The sequence below is a fragment of the Garra rufa genome, chromosome 12, assembly GCF_049309525.1.
Source record: "Garra rufa chromosome 12, GarRuf1.0, whole genome shotgun sequence".
NCBI lineage: Eukaryota > Metazoa > Chordata > Actinopteri > Cypriniformes > Cyprinidae > Garra > Garra rufa.
Window position 1 is genome coordinate 13,056,438 of NC_133372.1, and position 23,680 is coordinate 13,080,117.

The following is a 23,680-nucleotide window of genomic DNA, read 5'->3' on the forward strand; positions in this document are numbered from 1 at the left end:
GTGCACATTTTCAGTAGTGGCAATAATGTTTTGGTAGTGACCACATCACATTACAGAATTTTAACTAAAACTAAAATACTAAAACTTTGCATAACTGTTCACAAAGTTTGTTTATTTCCCCCAAATAAAGGCTTATGTGTTCTATTTTGTCACTACCAAAACAATGATATGTTTTGGCCATGACTGTTACAGTAGTGACAATTTTATGGCATAGCACCTCAAAAAACAAAGATGTCATTACAGAGACTTCACAAAATGTTTTGGTCATTTCGTTAGTGACAATTTTAGGCATTTTTGAACCTAGCTCAGCCCATGGTTAGCTAGCACAGTGCTGAACAGTTTAAGAACAGTACACATATAAAAACTATGTTATGGAATGACTCCCAAAAAACTGTGTTTAATTATAGAAAAATGGTGTTCGGTAGTGACATTAACAGATTTTAGTAAACATCTAAAATTTGAATACTTAAATGCTTTTTAAATGTGTTTTTTTTTTTTGGTTGTGGGACAGCAGTTTGCACCAATTCTGTATGGACATAGGCTATAGCATTCTCCTCCTTAGATTTTAGATATGTTACTCTACTCTCATATGTTGGCTATAAATAGGAATTTATTACAATAGCAAAAGCTATTTTGAAAGGTTTTTCTACGCATATTTCCTTATAGGGGGCCTTGGGGGCAAAAAAAAAAAAAGTTGAGAACCATGCTATCTTCAGGAAATACACTGAATTTTAATGTTATTTTTAATCCTTTTTCCAGCTAAACTAAGAGACTAAAAAAAGTTGGATAACCTTTAAAGAACAATACAGGGGCTTAACAAATTCTTTGTATGGCAGTGGTGCTATATAGCATTTTAACAGGACCACTGAACCAAAACCGGCAGTGGGGCTATATAGCACCTCAACCACCCCAAAGAACCACTGAAGAACCATACCTGACTTTACAGGTTCTTTATATGGTAGTGGGGCTATATAGCACCTCAACCACCCCGATAAACCCCTGAAGAACCATACTAGACTTAACAGGTTCTTTATATGGCAGTGGGACTATATAGCACCTCAACCACCCCAAAGAACCACTGAAGAACCATACCTGACTTTACAGGTTCATTATATGGTAGTGGGGCTATATAGCACCTCAACCACCCCAAAGAACCACTGAAGAACCATAGCAAACTTTACAGGTTCTTTATACAGTAGTGGGGTTATATAGCACTTTAACCACCCCGAAGAACCCCTGAAGAACCATACTAGACTTAACAGGTTCTTTATACAGCAGTGGGGCTATATAGCACCTCAACGACCCCAAAGAACCACTGAAGAACCATAGCGAACTTTAAAGGTTCTTTATATGGTAGTGGGGCTATATAGCACCTAAACCACCCCGAAGAACCCCTGAAGAACCATACTAGACTTAACAGGTTCTTTATACAGCAGTGGGGCTATATAGCACCTCAACGACCCCAAAGAACCACTGAAGAACCATAGTGAACTTTACAGGTTCTTTATATGGTAGTGGGGCTATATAGCACCTAAACCACCCCGAAGAACCCCTGAAGAACCATACTAGACTTAACAGGTTCTTTATACAGCAGTGGGGCTATATAGCACCTCAACCACCCCGAAGAACCCCTGAAGAACCATACCTGACTTAACAGGTTCTTTATACAGCAGTGGGGCTATATAGCACCTCAACCACCCCGAAAAACCCCTGAAGAACCATACTAGACTTAACAGGTTCTTTATATGGCAGTGGGACTATATAGCACCTCAACCACCCCAAAGAACCACTGAAGAACCATACCTGACTTTACAGGTTCTTTATATGGTAGTGGGGCTATATAGCACCTCAACCACCCCAAAGAACCACTGAAGAACCATAGCAAACTTTACAGGTTCTTTATACAGTAGTGGGGTTATATAGCACTTTAACCACCCCGAAGAACCCCTGAAGAACCATACTAGACTTAACAGGTTCTTTATACAGCAGTGGGGCTATATAGCACCTCAACGACCCCAAAGAACCACTGAAGAACCACAGCGAACTTTAAAGGTTCTTTATATGGTAGTGGGGCTATATAGCACCTAAACCACCCCGAAGAACCATACTAGACTTAACAGGTTCTTTATACAGCAGTGGGGCTATATAGCACCTCAACGACCCCAAAGAACCACTGAAGAACCATAGTGAACTTTACAGGTTCTTTATATGGTAGTGGGGCTATATAGCACCTAAACCACCCCGAAGAACCCCTGAAGAACCATACTAGACTTAACAGGTTCTTTATACAGCAGTGGGGCTATATAGCACCTCAACCACCCCGAAGAACCCCTGAAGAACCATACTAGACTTAACAGGTTCTTTATACAGCAGTGGGGCTATATAGCACCTCAACGAACCCAAAGAACCACTGAAGAACCATAGTGAACTTTACAGGTTCTTTATATGGTAGTGGGGCTATATAGCACCTAAACCACCCCGAAGAACCCCTGAAGAACCATACTAGACTTAACAGGTTCTTTATACAGCAGTGGGGCTGTATAGCACCTCAACCACCCCAAAGAACCACTGAAGAACCTTAGCGAACTTTACAGGTACTTTATACGGTAGTGGGGCTATATAGCACCACAACGACCCCAAAGAACCACTGAAGAACCATAGCAAACTTTACATGTTCTTTATATGGTAGTGGGGCTATTTAGCACCTCAACGACCCCAAAGAACCACTGAAGAACCATAGCGAACTTTACAGGCTCTTTATAGTGGGGCTATATTGCACCTCAACGACCCCAAAGAACCCCTGAAGAACCATACTACTTAACAGTTTCTTTATATGGCAGCAGTGCTATATAGCATCTCAACCACCTCAAAGAACCACTGAAGAACCCGTATTTATTTTTTGTATGTACCATCCAGCAGACTTCAGTTCCAACCCTGCTCCAACATACCTGTCGGCTATTATCAAGTAACCTGAAAACCCTTGTTTAGCTGGGTCAAGTGTGCTGGGTCAAGGAGCAGTTTTGGAGAACCCTGCTCTAGAGCCTCACCAGGAGTCCATTTCTTCCTGTTAACATGTTTGGTTTAACTGCTGTCCCCAGATTCAGAGTATTGCTTTGGTACATAACAGTATTAAATTGATTATTATTACGTTAAATTAGTTAAGAACAAGTATTTACTGCTAAATCATTTGTTGCTTGAGAAAATTCCTTGTTGCAACTGTTAAAGTAATAATTCCCCCTCAAAATAAAAATTCTATCACACTTTCATGGCATTTTTATGATAGAGGGAGACACTGGACCTAACATCTCTGTTTGTGTTCCATTTTTGGGTAATTTAATCCTTTAAGTAGCCATAATTTCCGCAGCTTTCTCAAATCTCTTACGTGTAATAAACCTTATATCCACCAGATGGCAGCAGTTATTGTACTTTTTACGTCAAGCTGGTCACGTCATTATTTTCCTTCGTCTGTTGGATTGTTGGGCTGGAATCAAGGGGCAACCTCCCGCTCTCTCTATTGAAACCAACACGGAAGTGTCTTAAAATGCAATTCATCGACTGGCCGCTAGAGACTGGCTGCAGAAGGGAGTCAGTCCCATTGACTCCCCATGTTAAAATGCCCAACTTTACAGCAGAAAAAAGTATGTTTACAGCCTGGTTCAAAAAATGGTTTTGGTCTATATAGCTAGTTTTGCCCTTCATGTCAACTGTGAGGGGGGTGAATTTTTTTATAACTCATCCGTTTAAGTTATATTAAGCCTTAAAGTTCAGCATAATTAAGGGCGTGGCCACTTGAGTGACAGGGGGATTGCCGCTGCTTTCACCACTGTCGCGCTAGGCGGGCGTGGTTTCAGCAACCAGCTCCACCCACGTCCCGCCTTTTTGCCCATTTTTGATTATCCGGGAGTGACGCGCGGTGACGCGATTCCAAGATGGCGACGGCCGAATCCCGCCCACAATGAGCATCAAAATAGCGCTTCAGAATCCTACGGGTGACGTCACGGATACTACGTCCATATTTTTTACAGTCTATGGCTGGAATATTTGAGTAGATAATAACGGGGGATAACAACGACATATAATGGTATTATATCCAGTGACATACTATATAGGCTATTTGATAATGTTTGATTATATGCCTAAATGTACCTATGTAATTGTATTGTCCCTTTTATAATCTCTTTTGTGCCAGTAGATACTAAATTCACAAAATATTGAAATATTTTTTAAATGTTTAATATTGTTGTATTATACTAATATTATTAAAACATTTTTATATTAAATATTTAATATTTAAATATTAAATGTTTCATAATCCGTAAATGTTTAGCACTGTGTAAAAGTATTGATTTGTGTACTAAGTTGTTGTTTTGCACCTGCAGTTATTCTCAGGAGTCAATGCAGTTTGCTCATTACAGAGGAGAAGCAAGTTTGTTTGTTAAACAACAGTCTGAACGTTTTATTACAGACACGGATTACTCAAATATGAAATGGATTGGGTTTTTTTTTTATCAGATTTGCCCCCCGATGCTACATGAGTAGAGACTCCCATTAATCGGAATGAATCCCATGGATTTGCATCTGTGTTCATTCAAATTCACGATCCTCCACTAGTAGCACTCGCGTGCCCTACATCTCTCCCTGACCCCGCCTGCTCAGGCCAATACGGTCCGCCCCGGACTGTGTGAGTAGGTAACAGCAGTATTTATGTGTGTTTCGGCGTCTTTTTGATCAGTGACTGTCATCCCACTGGAGTCACTGAACAGGATGCTATAATCTAAATCCTTTTTGCGCTTTATCAGTCTTAGAGGACTTGTTCACAGATGCAAAGCAATAGTCGGTGCGTGGACTAATTGGCAGCATCCGCAACCAACGAAAAGCCGACCGAGAGTCGAAGGAACCTCGGGAACATCACCGAAGCTTTTTGTCAAGACAAACAAGTGCTTTGTATTCCCCATAGAGCTCAAGTGAGCAAGGCTGAATCGATAGGACTGGAATGTGGCAGCTTCGCCGGAGATTAGACTGTCGGACAAGCGAAGCCGAAGCACGGGACCGGGGTCTGGGAGAAGCAGGATGCTGAACCGCGATCAGGGTGAGCGCATATTGGCCGCGTCTGGACGCTTTGTTCAATATAACATAACATGATATTTAATCGTGGGGCAGTTTAAGCGTACTGACACTGTCGTTTAAGCAAAGGGCACGCGTGTCATTGCAAATGGCTGTAGCATAGGGGGATTTGTTTTGCGTGTTATGAACGCGTTCATATCAAGAAAATGATGTCGTGGCCTACTTCGCTTGTGATGTCTCTTCTGCACAAAGTCCAGATGCGTTTATGGATGAGATTTTGTAGTTCATTTACACGATTATATGTTATGACATCGGTATGCTTTACAGCAGCCCGTCTCTGTTTATAGACTATTATTTACACGCAATAATGCACTGACATCTCCATCCATGTGTGTTCATACCTGCGGGTAAAGTGAACATGACTTCTGTTTACATGCAGACATTGGGCATTGGCGTGCCAGACGAGACACGACTTGCCAAATACACACACTCATACAAACAAACTTGAGTGTGACAGCCTCATGAACTTAGAAAGGCTTTTGTTATTTGTTGAATGCATTTCATGCAAGTGTTATAGTATCATATTTAACATCATTTTCTTGCACCAGTGAATATGAAAGGTGAGTCTGGGAGATATCATCATGCGCTTTTCATTGACCTTTTTGATTTAAAATATTAACATTTCTTGAATTCCAGGATTTTACACTTTTCAGGATTCATGTATTTGTGGACTGTGCAAAAAACTTTGAAAATATATTCTGATCTATTAATAAACAGTACTACAACACAACAACTACTACACATACAATGCGAAACAAACAGTACGTTAAGTGCAGTCCGTTGCCTGAACGCATTTACTTGTGAACATTTTTTATTATTTTTTTTGTAGTGAACTCAAAAAAGAGAGTGCAAGCAGTGCAGTCTGATTCTGGGAAAATGCAAAAGGCATTTTATGAGTCGATTCTTTTTACTAATCCAGAAACATACAGCGCCATGGCCATAATCGCCACACATCGTGTTCTCATGCAGTAAAACAAAACAAAAAAATACAGTGTGAAGCAAAGAGGAAACTGACAATGCACAGATAGACAAGACAGAGCAGGTTACTTTTGGTATGAAACAAAGTGTCAGCTTTCAAATTTTGTCATTTTGGAAGAAATTGTGTCATTAGAGACCGCAGTAGCATCTCACTTCAAGCGGAACGTTAACCAATCATCTGTTTCTCTTTACTATAGCACAAAATAAACATGAATGATCAGAAGGTATCTTGTTTCAACCACAGAAAAACATCAGTACACACCATTTTTCAAGTCCAATTCCACCAAAGTTAATCTACTCTCCTGTCTGGTTTGTTTGTCAGGAAATAAGGGCAGATTACACTCTATGATTGGTCTCCCTGCGAAGGGTCAATTTCCTAATGAGTGATTCTAATGAATCTGAAGATTTTACTAAACTAAACTGACTCACTTTCTGAATAGGAAGTTGCTACCTGTGTTTTACTGTAAAAAGTGATTTTTCGCGGTTAACCCAAAACATTGGAATGTATGTACTGCAAGAAATTTTAAACTACTTAAAACTTACCTTTTAATTTAATGTAATACTTGCCAGTTCTTTTTGAAAATTACTAGCAATTTCTGCGTAAACTTTGTTTCTACACCAAATTTTTTTACAGTATGGCTCTCTAGAATACTTTTCGACACATTTTGCAGTGACATACCACTCATCGAATGTGAAATGAGAGCCAGTATCATTCAATTCCTTACAATTCCAGTCTTTCTCTGACATCAAACAGTCCTTTTCCTAAAAAGGACTCGGTGATCTTGATTAGTGTTCTGTACTGTACACACATATCCTCTTGATCTCCATACCTTATCCTGATATATCATCTTATCACCATGTTCTCCTCAGGTTCTTTGTTTAGTCTGATCCCATCAGAGTTCCAACACATTGAGGACTTTGTTGGTGCGTGCTATGAAAAATGTACCAAAACATACCAAGTCTGTTTATTGACATCAACATGCGCACACTGGCATTTGTCTTTCTGGCAAACCGTCTGTTACTTTCTCAGGCTCATTGTAGTGATCCAGGAAAATTGTAGACTGTCATTTGGCCTTTAAACAGTGCAATTCTTTGCTAGAAACATTTGGTATTGGCACATGTCACCCATCGATTGCAGTGGTACAGTAAAGCAGCAGTGGCAGAGCACAAATGATGCCCCCAGGGCAGTCAACATCATTTGTCCTGTATGTCAGCACACACATTGAATCACAGTTTATTCATCATGTCTGGAGAGACTGTTCCTGTTGAAACTACGTCACATTTAGCAAAGCTATCATGGCTATCATGTGACAGAAACAGATTTGAGTGTATTTGATTGAAACTTGATTGCTGTGCTTAGGTTACTATGATTGGCACCTGATGTGTTATCGATTATACTTAGGTCTGCTGTCGGGTGTTAGCATAATTAATGCTGATAAATGATTAATCGTATTGATTTTGCTTGTCAATATGGACATCACACTCAAGTGAGGTAACTTCAATACACACGTGCCATTTCAATCATTGCAGTGATCAAGTAAAATTAATGAATGAATATGGTGAGACATTTCGAACTAAATCAGGCCAAACCTAGTTCGAAATTTAAAACTACACCTTAAAACTTGTTGAGTGAAGAGTGAAATATAACTTTACTATGAGCATATCAGGCATTTTAAGTTTAAATTAGTGGTGGGCATAGATACATTTTTTTTAATCTAGATTAATCTCACTGTAATCTTGAAATTAGTCTAGATTAAAATGGCTAATTTGAATTCTGCCGAAGGCATTCAGAATTGTTACCCAAATAATGACTAAAAGTAAGTCTTTGAGAATGGGTTTCTCAAGCCAGGTGACGCAATAGACCAGGGCTCATCTCCTGTTTCCAAAATGCATCACAAACTGCTTGACAATTGCATTTACAACACAATTAACTATACAAACTTGTGTAACTAACAATTCCTACACTGCATGTACTTCTGCGTAAAAGGCTGCGCGGCGTGCGCGTTGCAGTTAAATACACAGACGCGCACGGGCATGGATATCTGCGTGCATAGTCTTGGGTTAAACTGTGTTGCTTTAAAGGTTGTATTAGCGATTTCTAGCCTAAAACATAAAGTGTCAATTTCAGCTGACCTTTCTTCACGATCCGCTCGCTGCTTGCCCCATAAATTGTCTGTGAAAAAAACGCGTCTCTCTGGTCAGCCTAGGGTCCAAAATATGCCAAAAAAACAATCGGCACTACCAACCTTTCCACAGATAAACAAACAGTGTTCCAACCAATCAGCGTCAGGGGTTTGGTGCTGTGGACTTTCCTACTGGTGCAGGGATGTGAGGGAGGCGGAGCGAAAGTCCACAACACCAAACCCCTGACGCTGATTGGTTGGAACACTGTTTGTTTATCTGTGGAAAGGTTGGTAGTGTCGATTGTTTTTTTTGGCATATCTCGGACCCTAGGCTGACCAGAGAGACGCGTTTTTTTCACAGACAATTTATGGGGCAGGCAGCGAGCGGATCGTGATGAAAGGTCAGCTGAATTTGACACTTTATGTTTCAGGCTAGAAATCACTGATACAACCTTTAAGAAGCGTCAATTCAGTTGTTGCATATAGTTTAATGTCTTTATTTCGGGATTATCAAAGTAAATTATAATTCACGCACGTGCCCCAGTAAAAAGGGTCTAGCAACGCACCTGCCCTGAAGCAAACCCGGCGGCTTCATAGCTGCATCCATGTTAGCACGTCTCGTTTGATGTGGTAATTTCACAGTAGGCATACACACAGGTTCGAAGACTCGTTCTCGCCCCCTTCAGTGCAATTCGGCTAGGTATACATCCGCGCTAAAATATCAAGGTGAAAGTCATCATAGCTTGCGTAGTATAGACCCAGCTCCCAACCCAACTTTGAGAATAGATTAACGGCGATATTTTTTTTATCGCCCGATAAGAGTCTCACATTAACGCAGCATGTTAACGCCGATAGCGGCCCACCACTAGTTTAAATCCAGTAATTTCAATAGGAATCCATACAATAAGGGCAAAATATTTCCCTGTATATGTTGGCCACACAGATTTTCCATTGACAGTAGACAGTTTTGCCTGTGAAATTTTACAGAAGTTGCACTAATGTGAGACCTTTAGTCTTCATTTTTGCATGACCCATTACTTTTCAAAGATTGGATGCATTTAACCAAAACATATGTTGCTCACATAACAGTTGTTTGTACCATCATAATATGATGCATATTGCTGCAGATATTGATGTGGTTTAGCTTCGTTTATGCTGGCTCAACTTGCATGAACACAAAAACAGAGAAAAGTATTTTCCTCGGATACACTGTATGATGAACAGACAGATCCATTGTCCTGTGGGCCTCTAGCTGGTTGGTTACATCTGAGTCTTTGCTCCTCACTTGTGTGTGCCACATGTGGATTGCCTTTGTTCCATGTGCAAATCACCAAAAGACTTTTTCGTTTGATGTCCACCAACTCTAACAAATATATGACTCAAACCTTCTTATGGTGGGAAAATGCAGATTTCAAAGTGCAAAGGGAAAATCACTGCTTAGTTTTAGGAAGTCCCAATCAGTCTAAATGTTTATCCCCATTTTATGTAACGGTTGTATTGGCTGCGGAACAGATTATGTGATAATGTCTGCGCTCGAGGATCTTTGTACTTTGTACGTTACAGGGTAATAATGAACAAAATGATGGAGTGAAATGGTATGTGCTGCGAAGTCACAGGTGTCTAGATGGAGGCATTCTTTAAACTCTGAATGAACACAATAGAAGAGAGTTGAAAAGACTGAGGGGTGCTATGAGGAAAAGACAAAAGCGTACAGAGAGGGTGGAGGGCGGTGAGGTCATAATACTAATAATCCACTCAACACAAGCCACATGTCCTGCAGAATCTTATTAAATGCCAGCGTGCACAAACACACTTTGCATCACACTTGCACTGTCACCATGTGTTGTTATGAAAACTGTTACTTGTTATTGCATGGGACATTTCTGCAACTAGTTTGTTTGTTCTAAATAGTCTTTCAAGAAATAGCTGTATGGATGTGGGTAGACAGCATGTAATTTGATGCAAATGAAAGCAAGCCTTTGTGGGATGAAAGTACAGTCAGTTTCAAAAGTTGGTCTGTTGAGAATTTCAGTGTAGATTGTTCAGCCAATAGAACATTGAAAAATACATCTTTTTGTGAAAATTGGTGGACTTGATGAAATGGTTTACCCAAAAATGAAAATTCAGTCATTGTTTATTAACCCTAACCATCGTTAGCTGGGTTCCATCCAAAGTTTTGATTTTTACTTCCTTCGAGTCAAAGTCAAATGTCACTAAGAAAAGTAGGAGAATATGTAATTACAATAATTTAATTTAATAATATACAGTTTATTTAAAGGTTGAAAAGATGGATCTCAAAATCAGTCATTGTTGGAAATGGTTCAAATACACAAAAATGCTGTAAAACTAAAGAATTTGTGGGACCTGAAGGATTTTTCTGAAGTATAGCGGGCAGTTGTTTGGCATGGCATTGGCAGTTAAATCTATTTATTCCAGAACTGTAGCATTTTCTTTCTTCTGTGGAACGTAAAAGAAAATGAAATGAGATCATCACCAAAACTATTTGGTTACAAGTATTCTTCAAAATATCTTCCACAGAAAAAAAAAAAGCATACAGGTTTGAAAAAGCATGACTATGTGCAAATGATGATTTAATTTGGGATTACCTATCCCTTTAAAAAATCCAGTATGTCTATTCTTATAACCTTGTTTTCATTTGTGTAAAATTTGTATATGGTGACTACCATGACTAAGGTCCATTGCAATGCATTGCTTGGAAAGAATCTAATTATTCACATCCTTTTTCCTGAAATATGTTATTTGGCACACAATAAAACCTGTAATGATACAGAATAATGCATTTCAGTCTGATTCAGATTTAATGCAACCTTAAATAAACTGAATGCGTCAGGGATCTGATGTCCGTGTGTTTATTAGAGTAGTAGCATTCCCATCTATGGGCTGTCATCACTGATCAAGTCTGTTTACTACAGAACTCTTCCCTAGCTAGCTGTGATATTCAGTGGTCTGAGCAATGCCACAACTTATTTGTGTTGAGTTGTAGTAGAGTGGCCACAAAAGCTTTTGTTTAGCTCTCTGTCAGAGCCAAGCATTGTAGTGAAATCTGGTGTGGTAATCTGAGGAAAGCCTGTTTCTTTTTTCTTTTTTTTAACGTGTCAGGTAGATTTCATGTGTGTTGAATTTGTAACCTCACCCTGTTGGCCTGGGATGATCTGGTTTAGGCCTTTTAGTATTACCTCTGACAGTCATTTGATGACCATATGTGACCCTGGACCACAAAACCAGTCGTAAGTACAAGTATATTTGTAGAAAGGGCCAAAAATACATTTGTATGGGTCAAAATTGTTGATTTATCTTTTATGCTAAAAATCTTTAGGATATCAAGTAAAGATCCATGAAGTTCCATGAAGATATTTTGTGAATTTCCTACTGTAAAAAAAGTTAATTTGTGATTAGTAATATGCATTGCTAAGAACTTTAAAGGCGATTTTCTCAATATTTTCATTTTATTTTTTTGCACTCTCAGATTCCAGATATTCACATAGTTGTATCTTGGCCAAATATTGTCCTATCGTAACAAACCATACATCAGTGGAAAGCTTATTGATACATCAGCTTTCAGATGATGTATAAATCTAAATTTCATAAAATGTACCCCTAAATGGCTGGTTTTGTGGTCCAGGGTCACATATATTAAAGGGATGGTTCACCTAAAAATTAAAATTACCCGATGATTTAGATAAGATTTACTCACCCTCAAGCCATCCTATAGTTGTATATGACTTTCTTCTTTCAGACGACTACAATCAGAGTTATATTAATAAATGTCCTGGCTTTTCCATGCTTTATAATGGTAGTGAATGGGCGTTAAAATTTTGAAGTCCAATAAAGTGCCTCCATCCATCATAAAAAGTGCTCCACATGGCTCTGGGGGTTAATAAAAGGCCTTTCTAAAGTGAGTAGATGCGTTTGTATAAAAAAAACATTCATATTTAAAACTTTATAAACTGTAATCTTTAGCTTCCGCTAACTGTCATATGTGCGTTCATGAGAGAATGGCGTTCCAGCAAATGACGTAGGACATAGACGTAGTAAGAATATGCTAGTCTCAAGATACTAAATATGGATATTTTTCTTACACAAATAAATTGATTTGCTTCAGGCGGCCTTTATTTATTCTCCAGAGCAGTGTGAAGTACTTTTATGATGGATGGATGCACTTTATTGTACTTCAAAATCTCAACACCCATTTACTGGCATTATAAAGCTTGGAAGAGCCTGGGACGACTTGACAGTGAGTAAATCATAATGTAATTCATTTTTTTGGGTGAACTATCTATTTAAATTTAACACTGATTCTTTCTTTTAAGGATAAAGTGGCCACCAAAATGGATACACATTTTTTTGGGCCTATGCTTTAGCATAAAGAAAATGCGTAAAATGCAAAACTTCTTGTTATATTATAAACATCTTTCAGGCGATTCCAGCCCACAGTAAGCATTTGTTTTGCACATGAGTCTCTTTTTTTTTTTTTTTTTTTTTTTTTTCCATTGATGTGGCTTTTTTTTTTTTTTTTAACTGTAGTTGGGCTCACGTGACCTTCCCTGTGGGTACGATTACAACTCTGACGCCAGAGGAACCTGAATTCAATCCAGAAGTCACAAGGTTTCTGTAATGACATATTGTTTTCATTAGCAGTGGTACAGTAGTTCGATGAGTGATTAGAGTGATAGACCCAGTTAAAAGGACATTTATATGCCAGTCTACTACATTTTTGTTTTGTTTTGTGTTTTTGTTCATTTTTTTTTTCTCGTTTTATTTAGTTTGTTTTGTCCAGGTTATATATTTTTAACCATTTACATCAGTGGCTTTTGCATTAAAGCTGTCACTGTTGTTTTGATGCAATATGTTTCCTGTAGACAGTCATGTGCTGTCAAGAGTATGACCTCACTGGAGCCTTGTCGTGCTGGGAGGCCCAGGGTTTGGTTGTTTGAAACTGCAGCAGGAGGTTCATTTCCTTGTCGTTCCAAAAAAAAAAAAAAAAAAAAAGAGTTGTTTTTAAAATCAGTTCGTGTCCACGTTGGTCAGACTTGTTAAACTCAGTCTGAAGAGTTGTGAAATGTTTCATCTGACTCCATTTTCTAGCTCTCTGCACAGTCAGGCTGTGGGTTCCTTTCACCCTACGTCAGCAGATACTGCAGGCGACACATGAACAGAATGAGCGGAGCATGACTGATCCATTATGAAGGAGTTATGCAAGAGAGGGTTCCATCTCTTACTCTTCCCCACACACACTTTCACCCTTCTTACAATCAGTTCTTCACATTGTATTCCCCTTTCAGTCTTTTACACTCTTTAAAAATCACCATGGTCTGCTCCTCTCTCTTGTTTTGCTCATTGCCTTTCATCAGTCTAATTTTTTTCTCCTTTTTTGATTCCGTTCTCTCTATTCTCCACCCGGCTTTCTTCCGCTGGCGGCATTCCAGGCTCACCCACACACGCGCACACACACACATTCACTCACACTGATCTTTTCCGGAGTGGAATTCTGTAACTCCACGCTGGGTGTTTGGCAGTGTCCAAACCGCAATGGGATGAGAGAAAAACAGCCCCTGCAGGGTTTGGACGAGACGGCAGGCTATTTTAGTAGCAGCTTGTGCCAAAAAGAGCACCTTCCGATTCATGAAAATAGGAAAATCTGCTGGTGGTGGATTATCATTATGGTGGTGGTGTGTTGGGCGCTATCTAGACAATGTGTGAATGGGACTGTGCAAATACGATATAGAATGGTTGTATGTGTTTTTAAATTGATTAAACGTGTAAATGTTTATGTAAGGAAAAGATAGGAGTGGTGGGGTGTAGTTTTTGGCGTCTTTGTGAGCATATGATTGAAGCGTACAGCTGGACAGATGTTTTTCTGACATTTTGCAACGGGCTAAGACCAGCACACAGTACTGGAACAAAACAGAGAGTGCAAGTCCAGGAAGTATGTATTTTATGAGCAAAACTGGATCGAGAGTTGGCAGAGAAGAGAAACAAACTCTGGAGGCTAGATAAGATGTGGAATACAATGAGAAAAACTATGATCTTGTAGAGGGGTGACGCATCAGCCTGGAACCCTGTGCTCCGATGAACATACACACTGTTCAACCCATCCGCCAAATTATTCAGGAACTGAATGCTTTCCAAACACGACACTGCCTAAAGCACACGCACACACATACTCGCAATATAATCTGTAGCCAACGCATGCTGACGGTGCTGTAGGTGGGTTACTTCATAGATGATTGGTGTTGGGTGTGGGTGACTAAGGGAGTCGTGAGAGAACGTAGCCCACAGACAAGGCCCTGCTGCTGGGTAAGACAGGACAGCTTGTAGGGGGTGTAGCAGGTGGTGCTGGACCTGCTTTGCAGTCAAATACCACTCACATAGTGCCACTCATTCAGTACATCATCAAACACGTACAAACAAATGACTATGGCATAGTTATTCATGCATGAATCAGTTGGCCTTTCTGGTTTTCAATGGGGACATAATTCAGTATTGATTTTTTTTTTTGTTCTTAACTGAAATAATTATATGATTTTAATTCTGCACATATAATAATATTATTAATAGTCCAATGACAGTAACTTATCTGGTTAACAATATAACATAATAGATGGCATTATTACACTTAAACACTAGCTACAACCCGTCATTAAAATGGGAAGAAGTCAGAGATGAATTTGACTAAGTGCATCTATTTATTTATTTAAAGGGACAGTTCACCCAAAAATGTAAATTTTGTCATGTCGTTGCAAACTCGACTTTCATTTATCTTCGGAACACAAATTCAGATATTTTTGATAAAGTCCGAGAGCTTTCTGACCCTGCATAGATTGATTTCCACGTTGAAGACTAAGAAGAAATTGTTGAAAAAAGTCATTGTTTTCTTTGCACACAAAAAGTATTCTTGTTGCTTCGTAACATTATGGTTAAACCACTTATGTCACATGGACTCTTTTAATGATGTCCTTACTACATTTGTGGGTCTTGAATGTGTCAGTTGCATTGCTGTCTATGCAGGGTCAGAAAGCTCAGATTTCATCAAAAATATCTTAATTTGTGTTTGAAGATGAACAAAGGTCTTACAGATTTGGAACACCATGAAGATGAGTAATTAATGATGGAATTTTAATTTTGGGGTGAACTATCCCTTAAGTTTTATATATATATATATATATATATATATATATATATATATATATATTGTGATAATATTGTTATTGTGAATTATTTTGGCCATCATGACAGTTCTACGTTGCATTATATCTTTTTTTTTCCCCACCACATAGAAAGTCCACCTATAAAATGTATTTTATTAGACATGATTACATTACATCTTCTCTGGCTTTTAGTATTACAGGGATAGTCAATCCAAAACTGAAATTTCTGTCATCATTTACTCATAAGTTGTATCAAACCTGATTTTCTTTCTTCTGTGGAACATAAAAGACAACAGTTGCTTGTCCCCACTGACTTTCATAGTGTAAAAAATGCTATGGAAGTCAATGGGGACCAGCAACTGTTTGGTTATTAACGTTCTTCAACATATCCTATTATGTGTTGAGCATAAAAAGAAATTCATGCAAGTTCTGAGAAGCTTGAAGATGAGTAAATTATGACAGAATTTGCTTTTTTTATTCCTTTAAATACGTTTTTCTCACTGTATCTTTTATAAACTCTTTGTGCCAATGTAGTTCACACTGTCACTCATCAGAAAAGAGCTAGTTACTGAAGTCTGAATAGGCGTTGATTAGAGTTGTGGGAAGAAGTATGTTAATCTGTTCATGGTTTTAATGTCAATGATGTGGCAAATTCTAAATGACTAATTTTTGTAGCTTAGTTTTCATAAATGGCCTTTTCAGACTAGGGAGAGAGTGAATTGTGAATATTGCCGTATGCTGAGTAGATCAGCAGAGTATACCAAAGTGTTTTATTTCAAAGAAGCTCTTGAAAATTCCTGTTTTTCACAGTGTTAGTTTTAAAGGTTAGATCAACTTACAATGGGAGGTAAGCTCGATAATTTCTTAAAGGAGAAGTTCACTTCCAGAACAAAAAATTACAGATAATTTACTCCCCCACTTGGCATCCAAGATGTGCATGTCTGTCTTTCTTCAGCTGTAAAGAAATAGTTTTTCAAGGAAAATATTTAAGGTTTTTTTTTCTGTGTAGTGGACTTCTATGGTGCCCCAAGTTTAAACTTCCAAAATGCAGTTTAAATGTGGCTTCAAACTAGGGCTGCACAATAGATCGTTTCAGCATCGTCATCGCGATGTACGCATGCGCGATAGTCACATCGTGGCAGTCACGATGCAGGGCAAAAAAAAATTGTGTGTCTGATTTAAAAATGTACTTTCTATATTTCTAAACTTTCTATTCACGGATCTATATTTGTCTAAAATAAAGTAATTAACTCATATTTAAGGGTTCTTTAAAAACTACAATGCACACGTTGCTTCACCTACTTCATGCATGCAGTCTCTGTGTGCGCATGACGAAATGAGCGCGGGAAGGGAGAAAAGCGCCGAAATGGAAGATTTGGTCGCAAAAAGAAACGCAACGTCGGTCATATGGAAGTATTTTGGATACAAAAAGGATGCTGCTGACCAAAAACAGGTGCTTTGTCGGGAGTGCCTGGCAGTTGTTGCCACAACTCGCGGAAACACTACGAATTTAAGGGACCGTTCACATGTCGTGCCTAAAAACGCGTGGAAAACGCTAGGCGCGTCGCTTTCTCCTTCTTTCCAAAGCGCTCTGTAACTTGAGTGGCAGAGTGGCGTCTGCCGTTGCTAAGCAACCATGACCCGCGCTCTCCTAAAGACGCGGAAGTTTCAGCAAAGATAAATATACAAAGATAAATGGATTTCCAAAACTAAAAATTGCTTGCAGTAGCTCTGCTGCTAAAAAAATGTTATCCCTGTAACAGCTATGATCAGCTGTTCCTCCATCTTGGCTAAGCTTTTAATGTTTTTCGTGAAAGGAAGAAGTTGATTTCCCTTTCATCAGGGTAAAAGCAACATTCATTATTAATTTCGTATTAGAGCCTTGATTTGCCTGAATTGACAGTGAATAAGGTGAGTCAAACTGTTTATGAAACTACCCAAAATAAGCTTTAAAAAGTATTTTATTTCAGGGTTTTGATTATACTGTACTTTTACTTTTTTTATTCTTTGAAAATGCTTACAAAATTACCCCAATTATTCTTGAATTATTATTTGATTTTTAAGCAGTTCAAAACAACCTGATGAACATAAATTAATTTGTACACATCGCAATATATATCGCAAGAAAAAAATATATTGCAATGTAATTTTTCCCCAATATCGTGCAGCCCTACTTCAAACAATCCCAAATGCAGTTGTAAATGATCCCAGCCAAGGAAGAAGGGTCTTATCTAGCAAAATGATCATTTTTATTTATTTATTTTTTTTTTTTTGCAATTTATATTTTTTTTAAAGAAGTAGTTCACTTTCAGAACAAAAAATGTACAGATAATGTACTCACCCCCTTGTCATCCAAGATGTTCATGTCTTTTTTTTTTTTTCAGTCGTAAGGAAATAGTTTTTTTGAGGAAAACATTTTAGGATTTCTCTCCATATAATGGACTTCTATGGTGCCCCCGAGTTTGAACTTTCAAAATATAGCTTCAAATGGCTCTAAACGATCACAGCCGAGGAAAGGAGGGTCTTATCTAGCAAAACGATCGGTTATTAAAAAAAAATAAAAAATTACAATTTATATACTTTTTAACCTCAAATGCTCTTCTTGTCTAGCTCTGTGTGTACTCTGTGTAGATAAATGTGACCCTGGACAACAAAACCAGTCATAAGGTTAAATTTTACAAAACTGAGATATATACATCATATGAAAGCTCAATAAATAAGCTTTCTATTGATGTATAGTTTGTTAGGATTGGACAATATTTGGCCGAGATACATCTATTTGAAAATCTGGAATCTAAGGGTGCAAAAAAATCAAAATACTGAGAAAATCACCTTTAAAGTTGTCCAAATTAAGTTCTTAACAATGCATATTACTAATCAAAAATTACATTTTGATAGGTTTACAGTAGGAATTTTACAAAAAATCTTAATGTAACATGATCTTTACTTTAATTTCCTAATGATTTTTGACATAAAAGAAAAATCAATAATTTTGACCCATACAATGTATTTTTGGCTATTGCTACAAATATACCCCAGCGACCTAAGACTGGTTTTGTGGTCCAGGGTCACAAATTGTAAATATTTTTAGAAAATAACCGATTGTTTCACTAGATAAGACCCTTCTTCCTCAGCTAGGATCATTTAGAGCCCTTTGAAGCTGCATTTAAACTGCATTTTGGAAGTTTAAACTCGGGGGCACCATAGAAGTCCATTATATGAAGAGAAATCCTGAAACGTTTTCCTCAAAAAAAAAAAAAACATTATTTCTTTACGACTGAAGAAAGAAAGACATGAACGTCTTGGATGACAAGGAGGTGAGTACATTATCTGTACATTTTTGTTCTGAAAGTGAACTACTCCTTTAACCTCAAACGCTTTTCTTGTGAACAGAGTTCAAGTAGAGCAAGACAAGATGAGCATTTAGGGTAAAAAAAATATATAAATTGTAATAATAATAAATAAAAACAATTGTTTCGCTAGATAAGACCCTTCTTACTCGGCTGGGATCGTTTACAACCGCATTTGGGATCGCTTGAAGCCGCATTTAAACTAAATTTCGGAAGTTCAAACTCTGGGCACCATAGAAGTCCACTCAACGGAGAAAAATCCTTAAATGTTTTCTTTAAAAAACAATTTCTTTACGACTGAAGAAAGACAGACATGAACATCTTGGATGACAAGGGGGTGAGTACATTATCCGTAAATTTTTGTTCTGTAAGTGAACTTCTCCTTTAAAGGAGCTGGCAACATCGCCATCTGTACAGAATAAAAGCATGTTTATTAAGTCCATCTCATCACTGACTTCTATTCAGAACAGCCACCCATCTGCCTGTTGGATATTAAAAATTTTTTTAACAGTAAAGACTGGACTACTTCAGTTCACCAGACAATATGGGAATGGAAGGGACAACAAACAAAACAAAGAGATTTAATCTCATTGAGTGCTCAGCTTTTACATACACTGGTGTAAGGTATATTGGATGGTTGTTTGAACATGCTATCTGAGATAGAATGGACCGGGTGGCTAATGTTGGACCAGCGGATGATGAATCATATAGTGTTTGTCAGTAATCTGATTATGTTGTTGCTCTGGAGGACAGATAAACACAAGAGTGTGACTATGAAGTGTGTTAAGGTGAGAAACAGAAGCACAGGTGTCCAAAACCACTAAAAAACCTCCAGGGAATGAAGATGGGAGACGCTAAGGCTTTCAGTTTAAGTGGAAAGAAGTGCAAGTTGAGGTAAACGACTGCAGATGGAAGTAATTAATGAGCTTTACAGAAGAACAGCAAGGGAGGAAGAGCAAAATACAGTGGGAGGCTAGGAGCCGAGCAAAAGGAAGGCAAACAGAAACAATAGGAGAAATTGAAGCCAGACAAACCTAACTGTGTCAGATTAGGTTACCATAGTAGCACGTGTCCATCCCAATGGCCAACAACAGGCGGAGCAAGACTCTCCAGAGGGCATGATACCACCATGACCAATAAATAGGTGTTGTCTATTTGAATATGGTCATCCCTGTGAGCTCAGGTTACCTTTGTATAGTGACAGATTCAGAATGTATCAGAATTCACAGCAGTTCAAAAAGAGAGTTCACCTAAAAATGAAAATTCTGTCATTTATTACTCACCCTCATATTGTTTCAAACCTGTAAGACCTTTGTTCCTCTTTGGAACACAAATTAAGATATTTTTTGATAAAAATCCGAGAGCTTTCTAATCCTAGACAGAAACACAACTACCTAGTTCAAGGTGTAGAAAGGTAGTAAGGACACAGTTGAAATAGTCCATGTGATATCAGTGGTTCAACCTTAATTTTATGACGCTACGAGAATACTTTTGTGCGCAAAGAAAACAAAAATAACGACTTAATAATGACACTGTTCATTTGCTTGCATGTAAAGTGCCTGTAAAGTGAATTATGAGGTTGTTTAAAAGCTTTTTACTTTCAACAGTCATTTTGAAGAGGCCCTCTTGAGAGATTTGTACATATTTCTGTATAAAAACAAACTGTGTTTGGTGGTATTACCTCTTGAAATGTCTTACAGAGTTTCTAAAAACCTGCTTAAATCACAGCCTGTGTAATGGCTTGAATACATTATTCAGAATTCCTAATTCATTACAAACTACACCATGAGTCACTTCACATTCACACAGCATCTTTTTTCATTAAACTGTTTAAAAAAATGATAGTCTGCTTAGTAAAATAGTCTGTTTTCCCCAAATATTTTACCATGTGTCAGTCTCTGTCTTCACATGTCAAACTTCGACTGTGTCGCTTTACTAGACTATAGCTGCTTGTTGTCTACTCAGACGTGCGTTTAAGTGTTTAGGAGAGCAGTAGTGTATGTATAAACATGAATGAGGCTACGCTGGTCAGTTAGTTCCTCAGGTTGGAATGATGATGCTACAGCAACACTCAGAAGAGCCCCACAAGCTAGAATGCCTCTGATTGGCTCCTGGCCTGTTGCTATGGAGGGGGAGTCTGCCTTTCTATTGGTTAATACTTCCTGGCCCCCGAGCTGGTAAGGTTTGCATCTTTTCATTGTTATATTCACAGACAGGAAGTGGAAGGTCATTATTGTCGGACATCTGACTGGATTGGGTGATCTATGGATGTATAATGAGGAAAACATTGCTGTCTTTCTCTGTGTGCTGAATTGCAGTGTGGTTTGGCAGGGATTCTCTGCCACGTGGGGGTTGACGTAAACTGAGCTTTGATTATCCCTAAGTTAAAGATAATTACTAAGGCATGTGTTTTGTATGACAGAGCAGGGGAGAAAATAGGGAGGGTGTGTAACCGAAGGAAGAATTTTCTCACATTCAACTCGGATTGGCTTGAGGGGAATTATGGGCTAGGGATATACAGCACTGTAGTTTCATAATCTACTCCTCAGTGGGTTTTCTCAATGACTAGTTGACTAGTCTGTCCTAAGGTAGCCCTGTATAATTAAGCTGGTTTAGGGCCATGCCCTCCACATCAGACGTGTTTCGAAGAATGTGTTTTTGTGTTCAGAAACAGCTGTACATAACACTGCAGAATGGAAAAGAACGCAGTACAGCTTTTATGCCCCCCATACAGGGATATATTTTATTTGCATAACTTGGACTTTCAAGATGTTTAGTTTTTTTTTTTTATGTGAGTGACATACTCAAGTCAGCATATTGTTAACAACAATTACGATATTATCACAGATGAGAAATACCGCACTCCTAGTATTGCATCCTGCTTTAAAGAGCAGGTCATATGTTTTTTTGAAGTGTCCTAATATTGCATTGGAGTCACCTACAACAGCTTTAAATGCATCTAAGGCCAGAAAACATTGTAATTTTTTCAGAATATACATTTATATATGGAGTCATTTTTCACTATGTATTCAGCTTTGAGTATAATGTCTGTACACCCCTCCCTTCCATAAGTCTACACTGCTTTGATTGGTCAACTGGCCAAGCCTGTTGTGATTGGCAGAGAGGAGTACTTGAGCAAGTTAGCAAGCGCTTCCATCTGTGTTGCCAAGTCTGCAGTTGTTTTTGATGTCCGCGGGTTGAAGCGACCCCAATAAAGCCATTTTTATCCCCTGGAATGCAAATTTACCAGGGAAACCCAGACAAAAAAACGTGTATTTTTCAACCCAGAACACGATTTTTAATAGGGGACCTCCTGAAATGCAATTGGGCTAGTTTTAAGTAGCAATTGGGCGTGTTTTGTTATGAAAACCTGGCAACCCTAATTCACCTTTACATAAAAACAATAATATAGTGCTCCAATCCGTTCTTAAAATAATCACTTAAAACATTTTGTTTAACACTTACACCGTGTCCTAACTACACGCGATGTGACATCGCAACACACAATATCTTTTCCATGTTAATCTGAGGTTTTGTCCAAATTAGCAAGCAACACTATTTTCACTATTTTTTCACTATTTTAGAAACGGTTTCTATTTCCGCAATGTCACAGCTGGAACAACGACATACAAACTATGACAATGATAATCTCAGGTATTATTCAATGTTAAAAGTGTCTAATGTGAGTTTGAATAACATATTGTGTGACATCTATAGCCATACTAAAAGCAACAAGAAAGTTTACCTCAGATCTTGAAAATAAACATGTATGTTAAAACTGCAAGCTCAATGCGAACCAACATGTGTATTCCATAATATATGGTATCATATGGTAGTTTTAATAACGTTAAAAGGTTTAATATTTATGAATTAGAGTATAAACTTGTCCATTTTGTTGGAAATGCAGTGCATATCTGCACTTCTGAATGGCTGTAGTATTTGATTGATGCAGTCACGTCTGGTGACGCTAACGTGACTAACTGATGAAACAACACTGTTTGTAAACCAAAATATGTCCAAGTTACATTCTTTATTATTAAACGAAGTAATTAGAACAAGGACATTCTACGCTAGTCTGCACACTCTTAGGGAATAGTGGGTTCACAACAAATTATCAGAACTATTACAGTAAGACAGTATTGTGGTTTACCTGGAAACCTAACCTAAATCAATCGTACTTACAGGTTGTGGTTCAGAGACGCTTGTTAGTCCAAATAAAAAAGATTAGAAGACAAAGAAGATAAAAGCCAAGATTAGAGACGCAGAATTTTAACCATTGATTCGTCACATTATCATCTTTTGGCAATGAAAACAAAAACTGATGTTACCCAGTCACGTATATCGGTAACAGGCAGAAGATTTGAAAATACGACGACTCGTTAAAGCAGCACTAAAGAGTTTTGTTTTACCTTAAAATAATTTTTCCGAACTAGTGTCAGTGGTTCATCAACTCATAACAGGGTGAAACGGCCCTTTAGTATTCGCTTTGCGACCCTCTATCGGCCATAACAGCACTATGTAAGTTTGGGTCGTCAGGTAGCGGTTTTGTAGTTCAAATGAGACTACAAATGCGACTTGCTTTACGGAAAAAAAAATCGCAAACAATGTCATTATTATGTTTTATTTCGTTTTCATACTTTCATAAAGTCATGCAACATACTCTACCTTGTCACTGGACATCGTTATTTCCAAAGCCGGTCCTGGATAGCCTCCAAACAAATAACGTGCATGTGACGCGGACGACGGCAGGGTTCAATTATTTACGACAGCGGTTATGGACAATTCCGCTTCCAACTTGTAGAGGGAGCGAAGTTCTTTGGTGTTGCTTTAAGGCAATTCTGAGTCAACGCTTTCTTTTGAGAGACAATATCTTTGCGTATAATGCACTTTTTTGTGCATCTGTGGTCAGGCACTGGCATTCTCCACACTGATAATT

The 23,680-nt window shown here is 38.2% G+C and overlaps 1 protein-coding gene across 1 annotated transcript in view; it reads left to right on the forward strand.

Annotated features, from left to right (window-relative positions):
• Positions 1 to 4,645: 4,645 nt before the first annotated feature.
• Positions 4,646 to 23,680, forward strand: part of tmem198ab (transmembrane protein 198ab) — a 29,842-nt gene continuing 10,807 nt past the window's right edge. The window contains exon 1 of the mRNA XM_073851324.1: positions 4,646 to 5,089. The gene's annotated coding sequence lies outside the window, so the exon portion shown is untranslated. The remainder of the gene's footprint in view (positions 5,090 to 23,680) is intronic.